Below are 23,812 nucleotides of genomic sequence, written 5' to 3'. Positions count from 1 at the left end.
AATAGAGTAAAAAGGTAAAATCATTCTAATAAGGATGCCCAAAAAATGGTTGGTCATCATATATAACGAGGTGGTGTTGTTAAAGGGAACTGATGCTTCTCTTCTTTTCAAAAATGTAAATGTTGTGACAATGTTGGATACTCGTCAAAACACAAGGTTCATGCATTTGGGCGTGTGTTTTGGAGTATTTTTTTTTAACGGTGGGCCATTTGTGTCAACACAAATGATGCATGTACAAGGGTGCCCACATACTGTATGTGGGCATCCTTGTACATGCTGTCGCCCAGGTGAGGATTTTAATATGCAGTCTAAAAGGAACGTCTCCACACTCGAACCCTTTGCCGATATACACAGAAAGTGGGTTATACATTTGACTGTGGAACATAATTTACGTAAAATTTACAGAAGAAAAATATCCCATACATAATATCTATGCCACAAGGGTGTGTGTTAAATGTAGGTTAGAATCATAACAGGTTTTCTTACATTTTGGCACCTTTTTTTGTTTACCTGGGAGCTGCATAAGTCTGGAAAATGCAGGCATGTGAAATGTCCGCGAAAAAGCGGAAGTCCGCGTTTTTAAACATTAATTTTCGCTTCAATGTATCACTTCTGCATTTTTTATGGAATATCAATAAAAATAGGATCCAAACTAAGTTTGTTGAAAGCTCGCCTCAGTCGCAAGTACTCTCTGTTCCCTCTGCCTGCAGGACGGGGAGATGATCAGGGGAACTAAAACAAACTGTGTTGCTCAGTATAGTATAGTTTGGCGTGTTTCCAAGATGTAGAAAGCCGAGGAGGCAAAATGCGACTAAAAAGGTATTAAATGGCTCAAATAAACAAAAGACGAGTGCCGTTAGGAAAGGCACCAAAGCACCGAGAAGGCTATGCAAAATTGATCTGGGTATAAACAAAACGGAATGCTGGAGAACAGCAAAAACTCACGGGTGAAAATATGACAAAGTCCCGACAAAGGCTACAGCAAAAGCTCAACTTAAAGAATTACAAAATGAAAACAGCTTCAAGGAGAAGACACTCAGAGGCGGGAATGAAGCTGCTTGACCAAAATAAGAACACTACTGCAAACCGGAACTTAGACATTAAACACAGGAAAATGCTAACAAACTCAATATAAGGCACAATCTGATGTGACAGATCATGTCAAAACTCGCTAGTAAGAGAACCGTCTAGTGAGCTGACGTGTTCTCACCTCGGTTCGATCGCCGAGCCACAACGTTGACGGCTGTCCACTTAGCTGCTAATCATATTTGGATTATTACAATCCAAACACTGTTAGTTCCAAAGCAGTTATATTTCTGGAGTATTTATTAGTAGCCAGCGAGGATGTATATTTTTGACGTGACGGATTGTAAACAGAGGTCACAACATCAAACATATAGTACCTGAGGGGTCGTGGCAACAGGATAGAGTTGCCAAATGGGAGTTCTTTGCATGCATGTTATAGAATTTTACATTATGTTTTCAAAAATAATAATAATGTTAGTAAATTATCTACTAAAAAATGTTTAACATTCTGCGGTACATTACATGGGACATGTAAGTGTCAAACTGACAGCCAAAAGAGAAACAAACCTTAACATAAAATACAGTGTAGAATTGCTTCCCAATTGTAGTAAATGTAGTCTTGATTGTCAAAATGTTCTTTTGTAGTTTGCGTGGCAGCACTTTGTGCTCATAAAACTTTTACTCTTTTTTTCTTAATTTTCCTCTTTTTTTCTCAAAGGGTGCTCACATCCCTGAAAATGTGAAATCAAACCAGAGGCATGGCGGAGATATTTCGAAAACAATCTTTCCTATTTAATGGCGATTACTCGCATTTTGTTAGTTAACTTATAATTAATCACAATGAATCGATAAATGCTTTAAAATGTAATATCGGAAATTATCGGTATCGGTTTCAAAAAGTAAAATTTATGACTTTTTAAAACGCCGCTGTACGGAGTGGTACACGGACGTAGGGAGAAGTACAGAGCAGTTGCGTCTCCCAGTCATACTTGCTAACCCTCCCGATTTTCCCGGTCAACAGCCATACAGGTCACACTGAGGGTGGCCGTATAAACAACTTTAACACTGTTACAAATATGCGCCACACTCTGAACCCACACCAAACAAGAATGACAAACACATTTTGGGAGAACATCCGCACCGTAACACAACAGAACAAATACCCAGAACCCCTTGCAGCACTAACTCTTCCGGGACGCTGCAATATACACCCCCCGCTACCCCCTACCCCCCCGGCCCCAACTCAACCCCACCCACCTCATGCTCTCTCAGGGAGAGCATGTCCCGAATTCCAAGCTTGAGGCATGTTAAAAAAAACAATGCACTTTGTGACTTCAATAATGAATATGGAAGTGCCATGTTGGCATTTTTTTCCATAACTTGAGTTGATTTATTTTGGAAAACCTTGTTACATTGTTTAATGCATCCAGCGGGGCATCACAACAAAATTAGGCATAATAATGTGTTAATTCCACGACTATATATATCGGTATCGGTTGATATCGGAATCGGTAATTACTATTTTTTTTTTTTTTTTTTTTGTGTGTCCTGTCCAGCTTCTCAGGCAAATCATATAGTTGATGTAGATGCCCATGTCGGCTGTTCAGATTTACTTTACAAAAGAGAAGTGTAGGATACTTCTCTTGTTGCCTTATTTGTATTTGACTTTATTAAATGTATTTATATTATCATTTAGTGCAGCCGGGCCGGAGCAGGAGGGGATAGAAAGAGAAAAAAAAGAAGACAGAGGGGGAAATTGTGGGGACAAGAGGGGGATTAGACAGAGAGACAAAAACAACAACAGCAAACAACAACAACAACAACAATAGAGCAACATCAGCAAATTCGACATGTACAAATATGATGGTAAAAGTAATAGCAAATAAGCAGTTAGCGAAAAATAAAAAATAATACAGAAATGACAATGAGCATTATTACACTACAAATGGATCAATACAAATACCAATAGAAATAGCGCTATTGATAAAGAACACTACCAATACTTTACCTATATTATCAACAATACAGTTGTTCAAATGCAACAATACATATACGTAATGATAACTTGAGAAACGAAAGAATGCAGAAAAATGGAGAGGGAGAAAGAGAAGCAACCTACATTAACCTTGTAGATTGTTATAGTAACAATAGGTTAAGCTTTGTCAGTGTGCCATGTGTTACACCCAGTTTACCCTAGGGCAACAACGTTAATATATGTTTGATGAAACGTGATTATGTGCATGAGTGTAAGTATGCATATGTATTTGTATATGTACAGAATGTGTATATGTGTTTGTACAGTGAATGTATATGTACAGAGTGTGTATATGTGTTTGTACAGTGAGTGCACATGTACAGCACGTGTATGTCTGTATATTGAATGTGCGTGTGGATGTACGAACTTTAGGTATGTAAATATGTACTGTATTTGTGTATGTATGTGGGAGCGTAGGTACCTATGTATGCATGTGAGCATGTGAATTTGTATGTACAATATATTCGACTCCCAGAGTGCGTGGGAGCCAGAGCACGGTCCCATCACCCCCGAGAGCCCAACCCACAAACAGTAGGCATGGTGTCCAGGGAACCAGGCACCACCGCCCCCACGCAGCCAAGCCGGCCAGCAACAGCAACCCCAGAGCCCGGCCCACCGCACCGCTCACAAGGGCCAGCAGCAGGCCGCAGACAGACGCACCCGGCAGAGGACAGGGCACGAGAAAAGCAGGGGCCAGCCAGACCCCAAGCCAGCGAGAGACCACACCCCACACGGGCAGAAAGGCGAGACGCCCCGCCCGAGGGACCCAGAGACTCCCCACAACCGGCCGGGAAGACCGCCCCCGCCCCACCGGCAACCGGGCCCCCACGAGCCACGAGCCCCCCCCCCACCCCGGAGAGCGCGGCGAGGCCAGCCCCCGGCCACCCCACCTAAATCGGCAGCCGCAAGACCACCCGGCACAGGGCCACGGGAACCACCCACCCCACCTGCAGGGACTCCAACGATGGAGATGGAACAACCAGCAACCGCCCCGCCGAGCCCCCCTTCTGAGGGAGGGGAAAATTAAAAAATAATATTAATAAAATATATTAAAAAAATCAAATAAATAAATAAATAAATTAAAAAAAAGAATTAAAAGAAGATCACAGACATGCTGACACACAAGGTCACTACCCCAGCAACTGGCCGACTCACAGCACCTTGGAATACCTTGCAGCACCAAGCTACCACAATAGACGCAGGGACTAGGCCCAGCAGGCCCCAACCAAGACAGGCACCCGGAAGGGATGGACGGCAGGACCCAGGAGCTCCAGACACGTAGTTCGGATGCAGTAGCCTGAGGCGTCGACCCCTGCCTGACAGGCAGGCCCAGAGCGTACCCCCAGAAATATACATACATACATATATATAAATATATACATACACATACACATACACACACATACACACATATACATATACATACACATATGTACACATACACATACACACACACACACACACACACATACATACACACACACACACATATACATACATATACACAGTTCGTCAGCCCCGACAGCCATCACGCGCGCGCGCTGCCACCAGTCACAACATCAGCCACACCCCTGCACCAGACCCAGCAGCCACGGGCGCCCACACCACAAACAAACGACAGCAGAAACAGCAGCCGCAATACCCCCAGACAGCCAGCACCAGCCAATCGGAATCGGTAATTAAGAGTTGGACAATATCGGAATATCGGATATCGGCAAAAATGCCATTATCGGACATCTCTATCAAATAGAAATGTTTTATCTTTGATAAGTGTACCTTTTTAAACTGTGTACCCTACATGGGACTAGGCAATTTGAATTATGCAAATGTTTGTCTACTAAACGTTGTGCTTTTTTTAACAGCTCAACACATAATGAAAATAAACAGACACACGCACCCACTTGGGGTGTAATCAAGTCCGTTAGTGCTCCCTCTTTCTCCCATTATGAAAAACATATACTGTATATGTATTTTAAATTATGTTTTTATTACATTTTCCCCACTAATTCTGCCTCTCTGTCATCACTTGTTTCTCTGAGTCTAGGCTCTAGTGTAGATGCACATGCATAATTTGTGTGCCTATGTTTGGGGGCGTGCCAAAATGTTGCGTAGAAAAGGATAAACTACTTACTGCGCAGTCGTGTTTTGCTTTATTGTGGAGACAGAAAAGCAAGCCCAAGTAAGCAACCTCACGTTCATTGGTTTATGGGCTTGTTTTTTAACGTGTGGTTGCTTAGTTGAGCTTGCTTTTAGAATTATTATTGTTTTTATCATTATTATTGATAATAAATACATATCCATAACTGCACCCACACACAACGTTTTCTGGAAATAAAAAGTATTTTTGTAATGAACAAACAGTTTTAAGCCAAGGCCAAATAACCCTACACATTTGTTTGTTCACTTACTGTACTCAATCTGTAACACAAACAAATAAATAAATAATAAACATAGTTCTCATAAATGAATAGTTGTAATTTACTTAATGAGATAAATATCCTTTTTTCAAATATGGTTCAATGGGTGTATGCACATTAAACACTTAAAATCTTTACTATACCAGTATGTAGAATTACATTATGGAATATATTAAAAAAAACAATCCTGATGAACATAGATCGATAGATAGATAGATAGATAGATAGATAGATAGATAGATAGATAGATAGATAGATAGATAGATAGATAGATAGATAGATAGATCAATAAAGAATGTCATTCTGTGATAGTAGACATTCGATATTTGAGTGTATACTTTTATTATATATCTTCACAAATGATTTGAGGTCATTCACAAATGATTTTAGGTATTCCATTGTTTCCGTAATCAGTCTTATATAATGCCTCGGATCTGAGTTTTTTTCTGTAGAGTGTGTTTCATTGTTGCCAAGCAGCCAACAGAAAGCTGTTGACGTTCTTATCTTTGTCAGCTAGCGGCACTTCTAACTTTTTTATTTCAACAAATATCGTTCGTACCTTATGATGGTCAGAGCTCCAGTAAAGGTGTCAACCTTTTGTAGAAATCATATTGTGTGATCAGAAACGCTTGAAATCTGTCCAAACACCCACGGCCTGAGCCCTGTATAGTTTCAGGTTGCTCGGCAACCGTTTTGAGCTACCGTTTTTGCTAGTTAGCCCCCAGTTAAAGACACCTTCACGTCAATTATCATAGCGAATCTGTACCTCCCGCCAGGCAGAGTTTAATCGAAGATGTTAGCAAGCTGTCCTGTATCTATGATCACTTGCAATTAGATGCATGCATTATTCACTAAGAAATGAATCAACATGATGAACATGGTCTCACAATGTTACCAAAAAACCTTATCTGACCCTTCCTTTGTGTATCCACATCAAAAATGTAATGACTCTTCCTCCCCAAATAGACTGACAGGAAATAAACCTCATGCTTGATTTACTTAACGTCCACCTCTTGCAGTGGAAATTTTCTCACTAACGCACATCCCTCTGCTTTTATTGCTAAACCCTCTTGGGTAGCAACCCTGGTTCTAAACCCTTTATTGTTCGTAATTGACATTTCAGACTCATAGCAGATTATCACCCGCATTGGGAGTGTGTACTTCAAAAGGGAAGCGAGGGTCACGGGGAACAGAACCCTGACCTTTATGATTGGTTCACACACAGCACCCTGGAGGGGCGCGGCGAGGGTTTCGGAGTGGGCGTGGCCCCACGTCGTGACGTTAATTGGGCTATATTTGTTGCTGACGTGTGCTCGCCGGGGTCTAATGGAGACATTGCTGGCATCTCTGTGCGCTCAAGAGAAGCACAATCCCCCCCACCCCTGATCACACTCGGTGCAGCTGTCCCTTCCTTCATCAGATGTGGGGAGGTTATGGTGTGTTGGACAGCCCACCGGGGATCCCGTTCCACCTTGTTTGACCCAGTCAAGGAAGGTACACTAAAGACCAACCAGGTGGAGGCATGAAAGCTTTTAACGGATATAAATGCAGGTTGTACTTTTTAGAAATACAAGCAGGTGTTGAAGCACACATTGACCTCTTATGATTTTTAATGATACAATATGTGGACTTTCCTATGAGGACACATTTTAACTACGGATGTAAAAAACTTTCAATCAATGAGATATTGAGATACATGATAAATTTAAAATCTAATAATTTGAGATTAAGGCTTTAAAATATCAAAATCTCATAAAAAGACCTAAAGGGAAAATGCATTTTTTTTCGTTCACAATCATTTTGAAAGACATGACGGATGCATTTTTTTAATGCATTCTAACTTGTAAGTAAACGTACATAAAAGTCTGCATACAGCAGAGCCAATGGGAGGTCCTCTATTTTGCCCATAAAATCCAATAAATAACCATTTAAAAACCGCCAACAATATTTCATTTAGATTTTGTGACTTGAATATTAACCAAGTATTAATGATATTGTTATTATAAGCACTAACGCAGACAAACTATTTATAGAGCCGCCGTGTCATCATCGAGTAGTGTGCTGCTTTCTTGATTCCTTGCTCCTTGGAAGTTTATTGTAGATCATAAATCATGCATCTTACCTGGACAGAAGAAGTCTAAGGAGGTGTTCCAACAAGGTGGTACACTTTGGCAGCCATTTAAGACCCAAAAATAGCGAGAATGACACAAAGGACGCATTGTGTCCCCCCCCCCCTTTCTTCGTAGGGATTATAGTCATTCTTCATCTAAATGGGAATAGATGAACATCCTAGCAGTCGGCATTGCACAGTAAGTGATGTTTTATTGTGTTGGTTGGCTGTACACCGCTTGGCCTGTCAGTACCTATCTACTGCCCTCGGAGTCCCATGAGCCAAAAGGACCTGATTGGACTCCTTCTTCAGCTTCACGGCATCCCTTACCGTTGGTGTCCATCAGTGGGTTGTGGGATTATCGCCACGGCAGGCATGGCCAGAGCTCCGATCAGCTGTTTCGACAATAGAGTTACAAATCATGGTCCACTCGGACTCAATATCCAGCGCCTCCCTCGTAACATGTTTGAAGTTCTCCCGGAGGTGGGAATTGAAACTTTCTCTGACGGGAGACTCTGCCAGACGTTCCCAGTAGACACTCACTAAACGTTTGGGCCTGCCGGGTCTGTCCTGCAAACTCCCCGACCATCCGAGCCGACTCACCACCAGGTGGTGATTGGTTGAAAGCTCTGCCCCTCTCTTTACCCGAGTGTCCAAAACATGAGACCGCAAATTCGATGATACAACCACAAAGTAGATCATCAAAATTCGGACTAGGGTGTCCTGGTGCCAAGTGCACATATGGACACCCTTATATTTGAACATGGTGTTTGTTATGGACAATCTGTGACAAGCACAAAAGTCCAATAACAAAACATCACTCTGGTTCAGATCAGGGCGGCCTTTTCTCCTAATCACGCTTCTCGAGGTTTCACTGACGTTGCCAACGTGACCGTTGAAGTCCCCCAGTAGAACAAGGGAATCACCAGAGAGAGCACTCCTCTAGGGACTCCAAAAAGGGCAGGTATTCTGAACTGCTGTTTAATGCGTAAGGAGGGAGAGGGAAGCTGCTACCCTTTCGTCTACCGGGTGCAGGCTCTGAGCCGCGAAGCAACAAGTATTGCCACCCCCTGCCCGTCGCCTGTCACTGCTTGCAATGCCAGAGTGGAAGAGAGTCTAGTCCCTATTAAGCGGACTAGACTGTGCAGAGCGCTTGCTGTGCATCGAAGTGAGACCGATTAGATCCAGCCGGAACTTTTCTACCTCGCGCATCAGCTTAGGCTCCTTCCCCTCAGCAAGGTGACGTTCCATGCCCAAGAACTTACTTTTGTCGCCAAAAATCGGACCGCCAAGGGCCCTGCCTTCGGCTGGCACCCAGCTTCGACTTAGACTTAAACAAACTTTAATGATCCACAAGGGAAATTGTTCCACACAGTAGCTCAGTTACAAAAGATGGAAAGGACTATGCAGGTATAAAATAGACGAAAAGCAATATAAAATATAACATATACTGTATACGTAATATTTACATAATATATGTACAGTATAGGATATATACTGATATATTATATTATATGTTTATATCATATATATAACAATTACCATGTACAATATTACAGTATATGTAACACCTGCAGCATAAAATAGAGAGTAAATCCAGCAGAAAATAGACATTATAAACAAAGAGAAGTAGCAAACATAGAAGGTGTCAGGTAATAGACATCAGCTTACAGAGCGCCTGACTTCTATGCCCAGTCCTATGGGTTGTGAGCCCATTGGAGGGGGGACCCACGTTGCCTCCTCGTGCCGTGCCCGACAAACGAGCCCTACCTCCAGGCCTGGCTCCAGAGGGGGGCCCCGGTGACCCGCAACCGGGCAAGCGAAACCATGGTCCTTGATATTTTGTATTCATAGAAGTCTTTGAGCTGCTCTTTGTCTGGTCCCTCACCTAGGACCTTTTTGTAATGGGAGACCCTACCAGGGGCGTAGAAGCCCCGGACAACATAGCTCCTAGGATCATTGGGACACGCAAACTCCTCCACCACGATAATGTAACATACTCATTTTATTGAAAAAAATACATATAATTTACAAATGTATACATATATATATATATATATATATATATATATATATATATATATATATATATATATATATATATATATATATATATTTATTTTTTTAATTGTGTTTTTTGTTTGTTTTTGTTTCTTCAAAAACAAAGCTTTGTGTTGTTATTATTGGCTGATGTCAACATTCTGGCTTTTTCTCAGTGTGTTTCTTGCTGTTTTCCCAATTTTTGCTAGTTTTTTTTTTGTAATGTGCCTTGGGCCAATGACAAACGAGTTACTGGCCTGCACAGATGGGCCCTGTGCCGCACTTTGGGGACCTCTGCTATAGAAGCTTACTGTTTATAGCCACTTAATTCTTAGTACCGTAGTATATTTGTTCATCTTATGGTTACTTATGGGACACGAGTCACATGGTTGCTTACATCAGAACCAGAAGTAGTAAAATCAACTTTTCACTTGGTGGGTTTATCCTGTGTGATAGAAGAGGGGATACAAGGGCAAGTCCTGCTTTAGCTGCCGACTTTTTTAATCAAGAGTTGTTAATGGTGGATGCAAGAAAATGTCTGATGCGTTGCAACATTCAGCCTTAATGCGTTGTTGCAGCGCGATTATTTATGAGCATGTCATGCAATGCGGGTTTGCGAGACGAGCGGCCGGGCTCAGGGTGTGAGGCCGCGGTGTGGAGAGCGGCAGGAAGAGAGGCTGAAGAGAGAGATGCGAGGCGTGCTGGTGTATTCAGGTGTTAAAATGATTGCCTGATGGCGGGTCTGTTGGTAATTCTCCGGGTTGTGGTGTCACTGATGTAATATTAATACTTTCTTCTTTCTAATATTTTTGCGATCGACCGGGAGGGTCCCAAAGATCAGTCAACAGGTTGGCAACCCCTGATATAGAGAATATGATATATTGTATGTTAGGCAGTGGGTTTGGTTGAAGTATAAAGCTGTATCTCATCTAAATAATAAAGAAAATGCATGTTAAACTGACGGAGAATGTGATTAAGCAATAACGACAAAGGTCTCCAGGACAGAGCCCTGGGGCACACCTGTGTAGCAGAGCAGTGATAATACACTACATGTGAGAATATTTACATCTCTTATGCGTCATCTGCAAGCATAACTGTCTTTTCTGTGTAATGATTAGCGGTATTAATTAAGTGTATGTATTAATGTAATTATTTTGTTATAAACTATTAAGTTGTAAAAATATTATGCAGAGATCCCAGATGTCATCTATTTAGCGGAATTCCGTTAATACTTCTAGCCCAGGGGTGTCAAAGTCAAGGCCCGCGGGCCAGGCCCGGCCCGTGAATAAATTATCTATGGCCCCCGGGATGATATTTGATTAGTATTAGAACCGGCCCGCAGGCCACAGCCGCCTGCTGCTGTTTTGCATGCACCAATACTCCGTTAGTGTTGGCGCTAGGAATTTTCAAAGTGGGGTCCCAGGGACCCCATCAAGTCATAAAAATTGGGTCCCCCAGTAAGTTTTTTGGGTCCCACTGTTTTGTAACCGTTTTGAAAACAAATGATAAATGTATGCATTATCCTGTTATATCTCACATTCTATATTGTGTTTTGGAAAAAGGTTGTCATAAACGTTACTTAATTCATTAAAAAAAATAATACAACAGAAAACAAATTTTTATGCATAGGACAATTTATTCAGTTATAAACATTCATTCACTTTCTTTTTCCCTAGATGGATCTAAATGTTACCGCTGCCGGTATTTTTTTCTATATTTTTATTGTAATATTTTCAGAATGTGTTTGTTCTATTTTTGGCCAAAGAAAACAATCTGAAGTTGTCTTTATTTATTTTTTTAATGCCATGATTTTAATAGTTCGGCCCGCGTGTGCACAGATTTTCCTCCATGCGGCCCCTGAGCTAAAATGAGTTTTACACCCCTGTTCTAGCCCATTGATTCTCAAGCTTCAGTGGTACCTGGGCTCTATCTAGTGGTACGCCAAAGAATCAATTAAATATACGGATGTTCCAATGCCAAAATGCCACTTTTTGAAAGTATACTGTAAGTATCGGTTAGTACTTGTAACTAAGTCTCTGATACGATACTAATATTTTTTTGTAAGAAACTCTGAGTGTACGACCTAAATAGAAAGCACACAAGCCATTAATTGTATTAGCATGCTAATATTACTACACTGAAATTACTTATTCTTTGCCTCTTTTTCCTTTCCCCGGAAATGGAAGACGAAAGCACCAATGGAGGACTGCGCTATTCAATAAGTCAATTAACCAAAGATATATGAAAGTTAAGCCAGTAAGTTTTCCAGCGTCGATAAATCAGCTTGTGTGTGTTTCAAGTATTTTTGACTCTCTGTGCGGCGAGGCGGGGCCGCTGGCACGCGAGCATCGCACAGAGTAACAAGTTAGGCCGCGACCAACACGTGTAGTAGGGAACATGGACAAAAGGATCGCAAAACAAAATGCCACTGCACCAGTGTGGAAATATTTCAGTTCAAACCTTTGGAACATGATGAGCCTATCAACACAGAGGAATCACTTTGCCGAATGTGCGCAAATACAACAAACCTGCACGCCCACTTGAAACACAACCATACCGACAGTGCACACTCACTTCACGTTTGGTGTACAATGTGAGTGAAAACAAAACAGTGCAAAATAGTGTGCGCTCACAGAAAGTGTGGTTAACAGTAAAACACTCAGGGTTTTCTTACCCCCCTGCAATGCCCAGAGGGCAGCCAAAGGCTGTTAGTTTAAAATTGATCACTCAACAACCGACGACCCAAAGACTTGCTGCCATTTAATACTGTTGAAAAACTAGCATTTCTAAAAATGCTGCAAACGTTTGACAGACATTTGTCATGTCATGGTGTTTCCTCACTCGGAATCTTCCAGACAAAAAGTAGATTGCACTCTGCACTTTTTATTTAAAAAGGTGTTAACTTGATTGTCATTTAAGTAATTTACAACTCTACCTCTGCCTACGTGTTCAAAATTAAAGTGTAATTTTATTTATTGTTTTGGTTGTGTATACCGTATATTACCAAATAGTAGCCCGGGCGTTTATTTCACAAAATCGATTTTGGAGACAGGCGTTTAAAAGAAGCAGGCGGTTATTTGCACAAGGCTTTTATTTATTTTTGCATCAGCCGTTACCAGGCCATTATTTGGTTACAATAGTTACTGTCCAGTATTTTTTTTTCGTACAAAAAAATTTAAATGTAAAAGCTATTGTAAACATACAAACAAAAAAACAAGAGATCAACATGAGGTAGGCTATCAAAAGACACGAGGATCAACAAGGCCTCAACATGGCAGTAGTGCAACAATTGTCAAATAGAATACCAATACTAAAAATAGCTAAACTTTTTAAATAAAGCAGCCTACCGGGAAAAATAAAATTATGGTACCAAGTACTCAAGTATAAAACCCACCATCAAAACAGAACAATAATACTGTCACTTAAATAAAATAAAGGCTACAGTACTCCAAGTTTTAAATAAAGCAGCATACAGGAAAAATTAAATTATGGTACCAAGTACTCTATAAAACCATCAAAACAATAATACTGCAGCAAACGCAACCCCAGTAGCATTTTAATCTAAATTATGCAAATAACAGCCCATGGGCGGCTATTTGGACATAGGCGGTTATTAGGAAGAGGCGGTTAATTCACAAAATGGGGTCAGACCCCGGGCGGCTATTAGGACATGGGCGGTTATTTGCCCAAGGGCGTTTATTTGGTAATATACGGTATTTTAGGGGCCCCAAATCTCTCCTTAACACATTTCACTGCTTTTGGTTGTAATTTTTATTAAAGTGCCAACATTTTGCTAACAAAGTATATTCCATTGTTGTTTTTTGTTTGTTTTATTTAACTTGGAGATTTACAAGTGTACATTTGGTAAACTATAAGAGAAATCCAAGTTTATTAGAATTAAAAGGATATACTTGTATTATTATTGTGTGTTATCATTACATCAGTGGTTAATCGGTCTCAAAAAATAATGGCAATAACATTGTTTATCTGCAATAATTTGTAGGTCAGTATTTCGTCGAGCAAAATGTGTTATCGGCCCAGGCCTAGACTGCATTATGAAAACAAACATGACAGCGGTGTGGCAATAAAAAAAACTCCAGCAGCCAACAAGTCGCACGGCAACATGCAAACTTTGCAATATCCCTATTTTGAGAGGTGGGATACATGTAGGATGTTCAAATTCAAGCAATTTAATGAACATTTGAAAGCCCACCATTAAGTTACCACGGCTTAAGCTAACGAGGAGGGTCAAAAACAACAAACCCTGACAGATAATTCCAGCGAAAGAAAGGTTTTCACGAGAATCCCAATGTGTAAATCGTAAACAGTTGTGTAAATGTGTAAACTGTATACAGTTAGACTGTTAATGAACTTATCCCCACAAAACTACAAGGCATGAACTCTGTCAGCTTCACGACAAGATATGTGGATCACTGATGTCATGTCTTTATCAGCATACTTGCCAACCTTGAGACCTCCGATTTCGGGAGGTGGGGTTGGGGGGTGGGGGTGGGGGTGCCGTCGGGGTGGGGCAGGGTCGTGGTTGGGGGCGTGGTTAAAAGGGGAGGAGTATATTTACAGCGAGAATTCACCAAGTCAAGTATTTCATATATATATATATATAATGCTTGACTTTCAGTGAATTCTAGCTATATATATATATATATTTATTTTATTTTATATATATCCATCCATCCATCCATTTTCTACCGCTTATTCCCTTTGGGGTCGCGTATATATATATATATATATATATATATATATAAATAAAAGAAATACTTGATTTTCAGTGTTCATTTATTTACACATATACACACACATAACACTCATCTCCTCATTGTTGAGTTAAGGGTTGAATTGTCCATCCTTGTTCTATTCTCTGTCACTATTTTTCTAACCATGCTGAACACCCTCTCTGATGATGCATTGCTGTGTGGCACGCACAAAAGTGCTTTCATGAAATCCACTAGAGTCTGGAATCTTCCATCTCTCCCTAGCATGGCCCAAAACCAGTCAATCTTTGCTTCCTGAGGAAGATCTTCACTGCCAAGCACTTGGTAATCCAGTACTTCTTCCCGGAGGCTATCCAGGTCCAATTGCAGCTGCGGCTTGGAACTTACAAGCGTATTTCTTCATCTTACTCGTCGTCGGCGTCGCCACGGCTGTATCTTCCTCGTTCTTCTGCTTCGTCTCCTTGTTGTGTGCGCAGTTGTGCACTGCACTCTCTAAAAGCCCTAGATGTTATTGTCACATATGCATGTCAGTAGATGGCAGTATTGTCCTGTTTAAGAGTGTCACAACATTGCTGTTTACGGCAGACGAACTGCTTTACGGTAGACGAAAACGTGACCGCTGTTGTTGTGTGTTGTTACCGCGCTGGGAGGACGTTAATGAAACTGCCTAACAATAAACCCACATAAGAAACCAAGAACTCGCCCTCGATCATTCTACAGTTATAACGTGATTGGGCAGGCACGCTGTTTATATAGTGGGAAAGCGGACGTGAAAACAGGTCAGGTCCGCATGGAGCTGGAGGGGGCGTGGCCTCCAGCTCGGCCTGAATTTCGGGAGATTTTTGGGAGAAAATTTGTCCCGGGAGGTTTTCGGGAGAGGCGCTGAATTTCGGGAGTCTCCCGGACAATCCGGGAGGGTTGGCAAGTGTGTTTATCAGTGATTATCTTAACAGCATATTGGGTCAGCCAGGGGCCTTTAGCATGTAATAGATAGAAACCATCGGTAAGTTTTCTTGCATTTTTACAGAATTCTATGTTGGAAATGTCTTCCAAAGTATCTTAAAAATGGTAAAATATCTTCAATTTCACAAGGGGGCCCTTGACTGCCATCTGATATTTTCTAATTCCTCTTTTTTTTTTTTTTTTTTACCTCACTGGGATCTTTGAATATGATCGAATGTGCATTAATAATTAATAATTGTTTCCCTATTATTAACCACTCTAAGTACAGTACTTTAAGAATGGTTCATTTGGTTCATTAATACGTGCAGATCTTATCTTATCCATTCCAAAATTGACACACTGTATGCCCAACCCCTCTTTCATCCCCTTTTGCCAGTATGGCCAGAAAGAAGACTAGAATTCAATCTTAAAGTAGCTGACATAGTAGACAGAGATACCCCAGGAAAAGGAGACACAATACGACAATGTGAAAACGGGACATGGGATTAGACTTGCTTTCTTTCTGGGAAAACGTTAGTGTTGCGGCAAATTGATCTATGGGATTAACCCATTTTCCAACCTGATAGCATAAACCAGTACTAGATGCACTTGCATTAAAATCACTGCAGATAAGAACACTGCACATCCTTTAATGTTCTTTTTTTAATACACTTTCTAATTTGTGTCCATATCTTCACAGCCTAATTCAAGCAAAGGGACAAGATGCAAACAACAAGTCTAATGTTAACAATAATTCAGCACACAATACAAGGCAACGGATAAAGTGTTACTTTTCACACATGCAGTAGGACGTTTACATTTTAAACAAGTCCGCACTTGTTCTGTATCTTCACAACAGAAATACATAAATATTTTGTAGCGTGATGAATATTGGATTTGAAAGTGCCCAGCCACAGTTTAAAGCTTGCATTTCAATACTTATGTGAGGTAGGAGTTAGATAAGAAGCTCTTGTTCTCTCACTGCCCATTTTTGGACAGTGTAGACGGAAAAAAATACAATCAAAATAGAACTGGCATCTCTTCAAGGTTGGGTTGTACTGAACTGTTTTTCCCAAAAATTACCTCAAAGTTTTTTTCAATTGTCCTCAGGAGACTCTAATTCTCTAATCCAAAGTTTCCAAATCTGCAAAAAAAAAAAACAACGAAAAATACTTTAAATGAATGCTTGGAGACTACCAAAATATATCCCACCTGACATCTTCAGATTTTTTTTTCTCTGGCATTCTGACATGCAATTGCATAATTGTGTGTCTGTGGGAAGTCTGGAAGGTACATCAACCCTAAAAAGGGACGCACAATATTGGGATGGGATGGCTCAAGTGGTAAAGTTGTTGTCTCTCAACCTGATGGTTGCTGGTTCGAAACCCCAGTTTCTCATTATGGCTACGTCATCAGTAGGTGAATGCTAACCGTGTCAAAGCATTTTGAGTACCTGATAGTTAGAAAAGCGCTATACAAGGAAAAGTCCTTTAACATTCAAACCAATACTGTTACATCTCCTTCTTCTGAAGACCGATAACTAATTTATATGTACTTTTTTTTTTTCAAATAAAGATGGATTTGACAAAGTGTACCAGTAGCTTTGTCCTGACAAACGGCAGTATCTTCAACAATGGTAAAGGCCCAGTCGTTCAGTGCTGTCATTTCCAAGATGAAATCCCAGAACTCTTAAAGGGGAACTCCTTTTTTTTTTTTTTTTGCCTATTGTTCACAACCTTAAGAGACAAGAACACACATGTTTGTTTTTTTTGCATTCTTATTTGTAAGCGACTTGTGGCGAGCAATGGTGCTAATGCAACGTACTCCACTGCTTGTTGTGGATGTAGCTAGCATTCATGCTAGCATGTAGATAGCGCAGCAGCACCCGCTGACCGGCAGCAGCTGTCAGTGCTCACTGACAGCTTGCTGCTTGCTTTCACCTCCAAGACACAAAAAAGTCTCCAATATCATCAGGAAAAGTCATTAGATTTATCGCTAGATGCTGTTTACAAAAAAGTCGCCAAGAGGATTTGCAACACTGTCTGTGCCATCCTCGAGTACGTGTTTCGCTTTAAGATGGTATTTTAAACTGGATGTGCACCGATGATAAAAACGTTTGTTGCTGCAATACCAACAATTTATATACATATATATATATATATATATAAATATATATATATATATATATATATATATATATATATATATATATATATATATATATATATATATATATATATATATATATATATATATATATAACTTGTTGGCATCTATAAAAAACATTTTTTACTAATATATATATATATATATACACTTTTTTTTTTCTTTTGCCGCCCGGTTTGCTTGTTTTTTTGTTTTTTTATCGATTATCGCTTTCCTCCGGTGTTTTGTTTTGTTTATATTTGCCGGGTCAAATTATTAATTATCGGTCGACTTCAAAGTATCACACTTTCCGGTACAATTTCTTAAATTTTGATTCGTTGAAAGTTTTATCGATCACAAATATTGCACTTCCGGTATTAGGACTACCGTGTGTTATTGTTTTCGTCATGGCGAGCAATAAACCCAAGAAGCGATGCTTCAATGAAAAGTGGCTTCAGGAGCCACTTTTCAGCAAATGGCTCACTTATGAAGATGGAAAGATGTTTTGCACGCCATGTAAACGGGCTAATAAAAAGAACACTTTTACGACCGGGTGCACTGATTTTCAAAGATCCAGCCTCACCAGGCACCAAGAAACATTATGTCACACCTTTCCTGCTTGTCTGCTCCGAGACCGTGGCCGAGGAGCGCGGGGGAGACGTAATCTCGTAATCTATAAACCTTTTTCAAATCACGTTACAGGTACAAAACATCTGGTAGCCGGACCCAACAGTTACACTCTTTGGTGGGAATGACGAGGTCGTTGATTTGTTACAACTCTTTATTTATGTTTTCCACAAAGCCAACCGGACATCCACCATGCTATTAACACTCCAGAACATGCTAGCGCTCCCTCTCCTAACTTGACCACTCACTTACACACGTCACTCACCCCACATACCGCCATTCTTAAAGGGGAACACACAGTTTATGGCCATCACGAAACCAGAGATGAAATGCTAGATGCATTGAGTGCCACTGTATTAAATGACATTGAAACGAATTTGCAAAATTATAAGTTTGTTGGCATTATTTGCCAAGAAAGTGTAGATGTGGCGACTGATGATCTTCATATAGGTGAGAATAATCAATTTAATTTGTCATATGCATGTATGTCCTGGCACAAGATTATCATCATTTCATGACCGAAGCAAAAAACTTTTTACACTTTTATACTGAAATAAGTACACCTATAACTTATTCAATGAAAATATAGAAAAAAATACCGGCAGCGGTAAGTTTAGATCCATGAAGGAAAGAAGAAAGTGAATGAATGTTTATAACTGAAGACATTTACATATGCATTAAAAAAATTAAAATATTTTTTTTTTTTTATGAATTAAGTAACATTTATGACAACCTTTTTCCAAAACACAGTATATAATGTGAGTTATAAAAGGATAATGCATACATATATCATTTGTTTTCAAAACGGTTACAAAAAAGCGGGACCCCAAAAATGTACTGTGGGACCCCATTTTTATGACTTGATGAAATGTGTGTGTGTGTGTGTGTGTGTGTGTGTGTGTGTGTGTGTGTGTGTGTGTGTGTGTGTGTGTGTGTGTGTGTGTGTGTGTGTGTGTGTTTCTTGTCTCTCGTATTGGTTGTGAATGACAGATAAAAAAACATTTTAAAAGTGCTGTTCCCCTTTAAGCCCTCGGGTCATCTGACACACTTTGCAAAAGTCGCAACAAAAGGAACAAACCTTTCTTTGCGGTTGGGTTTGTGACAGCTTTTTTAGCAGTAGGTGTGTCGTCGTAGGCTTTCAAAACACCGTCGTAGCTATGCTGGCGTTTCTAGTGATGGATAAGGTTTGATGTTTTTTTCTTCCTCGCAGAATGTTTGCAAGACATTTTGTGCAAACAGCACGCAGAAATTATTTTTCTAGAAAGAAGAGAAGTCCCACTCGATCAACGCCATGGATTACAATGAGCTCATTGGGAAATTTACAACAGGCTAACAGCACTGCAAGTGGAGAAAAAGGAGTGGTTAATTTGCTTTTCCTTACCCACCTTTTCCCGCCTCATTGGAGCATTTTTTCTCTGAGTTATTGTGTAATGACATCGGATTTATCTAAGGCTGCAGCTAACGATTATTTTTCTATCGATTAATCTATAGATTATTTATTTTTTTCGATTAATCGGTTAATCTATAGATTATTTTTTCGATTAATCTATAGATTATTTTTCCTTTTACCGATTATTTTTTTTATTTAAAATGAAGATGAAAAAATAAATGTAGGCCAGTTTTTTCAAAAGGCATGGCTTTTATTTACAAAAAGTATGGCCACTCAGTCAACATTGACAACAACATGACAAAATATTCTGTAACAATGTAAACATTTAACAAAATTAAAAGTAGCTTATTTGCTTTTAATGTGCAAATATAAAAGTAAACATCCAGTGCAAATCTTAATATTCTGCAATAGTATAAGCATTTCAAAAGTAAAAGTATTGCTTATTTTGCTTTAAAATGTGCAAAAATAAAGATAAACATCCAATTCAAAAAAGTGCAAAACGGAAATATTCTGTAACAACAGTGTAAACATTTCAACAAAAGTAAAAGTATTGCTTATTTGCTAAAATGTGCAAAAATAAAGATAAACATCCAATACAAAAAAGTGCAAAACGAAATATTCTGTAACAACAGTGTAAACATTTCAACAAAAGTAAAACTTTTGCTTATTTTTCTTAACACAACAATGATAGTATGATTAAAGTGAAAGTTAATTGTTCGTTTGTACATAGTATACGTAATTGTTAATGTTGTAAAAGGTATTTGCACAACTAATTAACGTTAGCGTTAAAGAGGAGCGCGTCTTTGTAAACACTGAACAGGCACGCCAAACGCTCCTCTCAGAGCGAAACGGTGCTTTAGTTTATGAATTTACAACGCAGATACAAATGACACATTCATGTTTTTGTGTAATGATGACAACGTATACTCACGCGGACGATTGACTAGTTGATGGTGATGGCAAGAACGCTGCCGTTGTGCTGCTATGATAGGCCATTTCCGCTCGACACAGTGTGCATACAACAACATTATTAGCAGAGGTGGGTAGAGTAGCCAGAAATTGTACTCAAGTAAGAGTACTGTTACTTTAGAGATGTATTACTCAAATAAAAGTAAGGAGTAGTCACCCAAATATTTACTTGAGTAAAAGTAAAAAGTATGTTGTGAAAAAACTACTCAAGTACTGAGTAACATACACACACATATCATACATATATATATATATATATATATATATATATATATATATATATATATATATATATATATATATATATATATATATATATATATATATATGTGTGTATATATATATATACACACACACACACACATTATATATATATATATATATATACATACATTGATATATACAGTATATAATTTATATTTATTTATTTTGCCGTTTTTGTTTACATGTTAAAGGTGTTTTAATAATTATACATGCATGTTTAACATATAGATTCCTTTCTTTCATGAAGACAAGAATATAAGTTGGTGTATTACCTGATTCTGATGACTTGCATTGATTGTAATCAGGAAGCAGTGCTGGTAACGTCCACGTTTTCAAATGGAGGAGAAAAAAAGTTCCTCCTTTCTGTCTAATACCACATGAAAGTGGTTGTTATTTGGCATCTTATTTGTCCACCTTCCATATTCGTTTTTATACCCTTTACAAGAAATACATTGGCGGCAAACTCCGTAGCTTGCTAGCTTGTTTGCGCTGGCTTTCGGAGACTCTTATTTTGAAAGCGCAGGCGCGATGGAGCGGGACTTTTATTGTGAAGACAGGAACTGTGCAGTCAGTCTTTACGGTTGAAATAAAAAAAGGGTCTTTTTTCCTTCACACTTTTGATTGATTGATTGGAACTTTTATTAGTAGATTGCACAGTACAGTACATATTCCGTACAATTGACCACTAAATGGTAACACCCGAAGTTAGCTCGGAGCCAGTCAGGTCATGTGACCCCTGGCTCTGTTTGATTGGTCCAACGTCACCAGTGACTGCATCTGATTGGTGGAACGAAGTGAAACGTCACCAGTAAGGCAGGCACTGTCTGACAGACCAAAACAAACAAAGCGTGCATTAACAGATCGATAAAAATTAGTAGCGAGTAGCGAGCTGAATGTAGATAAAAGTAGCGGAGTAAAAGTAGCGTTTCTTCTTAGGCCGTTTATTGAAATACTCCCACAGTTTTGACGACTTTTGGCGTGCTTTTTTCCCCTCGCTCGCACCGCTCGCATCGTCTGCTTTGCGCTCCGCCATGACGGTAGTGTGACGTAAATATGCGACGCGTCGACGAACAAAAACGTCCTCGACGTATTTACGTAACCGATGACGTCGACTACGTCGACGCGTCGTTTCAGCCCTAGATTTATCGCCATAATTTTTCATATTGGGTTAATATTTATCTTGCACCTCTGAACTCCTAAACCTTTTTTTACCAATTTTTTTGTGATAAAATGGTGATAACTCTTTATATGTTTCCACCATTTACTCAGCACTGTCATACAGCCGTGCAGCAAGTACTTGAATAGACAGTATCAGGGAAGTTGGAAAAATGCATAATCCCATAATGGTATAACATAAAATTTCAAGAAAATATATAAATTCTGACTGGTATTGAGATTGTGTATTATGTTATAAACAACAACTGTATGTTCACAAATAGTGGTGCCCTGCCCCCAAACAAATAAACGTCTCTTCTTGGTCCCTGCACAGGGGCCTCCGTTTTACATTAAATAGCATCGTGTAACGCTGTGTGGCTTTAGGTATCTCCAGTATTGCCATGTTTCCACTATGCATAGTCTTGTAGCTGTGCAGCAGGTGCAAACTTTTATAGGTGGGAATCTGTGGGCACCTCATGATTCGATTCAATTCCGATTCTTGGGGTGACAATTCGATTCAGAATCGATTCCGGATTCAACACAATTCTCGTAATCTATAAACCTTTTTCAAAACAGGTTACAGGTACAAAACATCTCCTCTTGGATGCTGATGCACAACTTACATGCAGAGTATAGGCTTTAAAAAAACATATTTTTTTTAAAATAAATTGTAAAAATCTTATTTACAAAGATCCAAAAATGTTCCCCAATCAAATATAATCAATAAATCGAGCAACCCTAACTCAAACCCAAACCCAAGTTTACAATACTTAGGATAGAAATGTACAGAGGAATTGAGAATACATACACATACAATACTTATTCAATACAATACTGAAAAAAGGAAAACCAAAAATGTATAAAAGCAACAGTAGCAATAATTATAATAATATCAGTAATAGTGTCACGATGGTATGTAGGACCCCAACGCACAGCAAAAATAATAGGAATAATAACATAAAGTGCACTCAAAAATGAGTGACGGAAAATAACTAAGGATACACACACACGGTGTCGAAAGCAAACAGGTAACACTACACGGCAACGACAGGGCAAAGCCACAGGAAACGATAAGCCAAAGCAGAGAAGATGAACATGACTGGAAGGGTGAACCATCAGGAATATACTGGCACCGAGTGAATGTACTGGAGAGCTTGAGCAGGCAGGAGGAAATGAGTATCAGGTGTAAGCGCAGGTGGCTCCGCCCCATGACTCAGAAACCAGGCACTGCAACAAAAAGCAGAGCTGTCAGATCATGACAAACAGTTGTTTTAATCTAAAAACAAGTTTATTTTTTTCTTAATAATTTTCAAAAATAAAAGTTTATTTTTTATTTTTTCTGTTTTAAAATGATTCTCAAAAATTATGAATAATTGAGAATCGGAAAAAAAAAAAATTGCAATTTAGATGTGAATCAATCTTTTTTAGAACCCCATCAAATTACCAACTGAAGGAGATTATACGGCCTGCCGATATTATCGGCCGATAAATGCGTTAAAATGTAATATCGGAAATTATCGGTATCGTTTTTTTTTATTATCGGTATCGTTTTTTGTTTTTTTTGTTTTTGTTTTATTAAATCAACATAAAAAACACAAGATACACTTACAATTAGTGCACCAACCCAAAAAACCTCCCTCCCCCATGTACGCTCATTCACACTCATTCACACAAAAGGATTGTTTCTTTCTGTTATTAATATTCTGGTTCCTACATTATATATCAATATATATCAATACAGTCTGCAAGGGATACAATCCGTAAGCACACATTATTGTGCTTGCTGCTGGTCCACTAATAGTACTAACCTTTAACAGTTAATTTTACTAATTGTCATTAATTACTAGTTTCTATGTAACTGTTTTTATATTGTTTTGCTTTCTTTTTTATTCAAGAAAATGTTTTTAATTTATTTATCTTATTTAATTTTATTTAAAAAAAAATTAAATTACCTTATCT

The 23,812-nt window shown here is 39.1% G+C and overlaps 1 protein-coding gene across 3 annotated transcripts in view; it reads left to right on the top strand.

The window, feature by feature from the left end:
• Positions 1 to 23,812, top strand: part of jph1a (junctophilin 1a) — a 114,713-nt gene that overhangs the window by 72,361 nt on the left and 18,540 nt on the right. The window lies entirely within an intron of this gene.

This window comes from Nerophis lumbriciformis, linkage group LG07 (genome assembly GCF_033978685.3).
Source record: "Nerophis lumbriciformis linkage group LG07, RoL_Nlum_v2.1, whole genome shotgun sequence".
Taxonomy (NCBI): domain Eukaryota; kingdom Metazoa; phylum Chordata; class Actinopteri; order Syngnathiformes; family Syngnathidae; genus Nerophis; species Nerophis lumbriciformis.
This window is presented reverse-complemented; position numbering and strand designations above follow the sequence as displayed.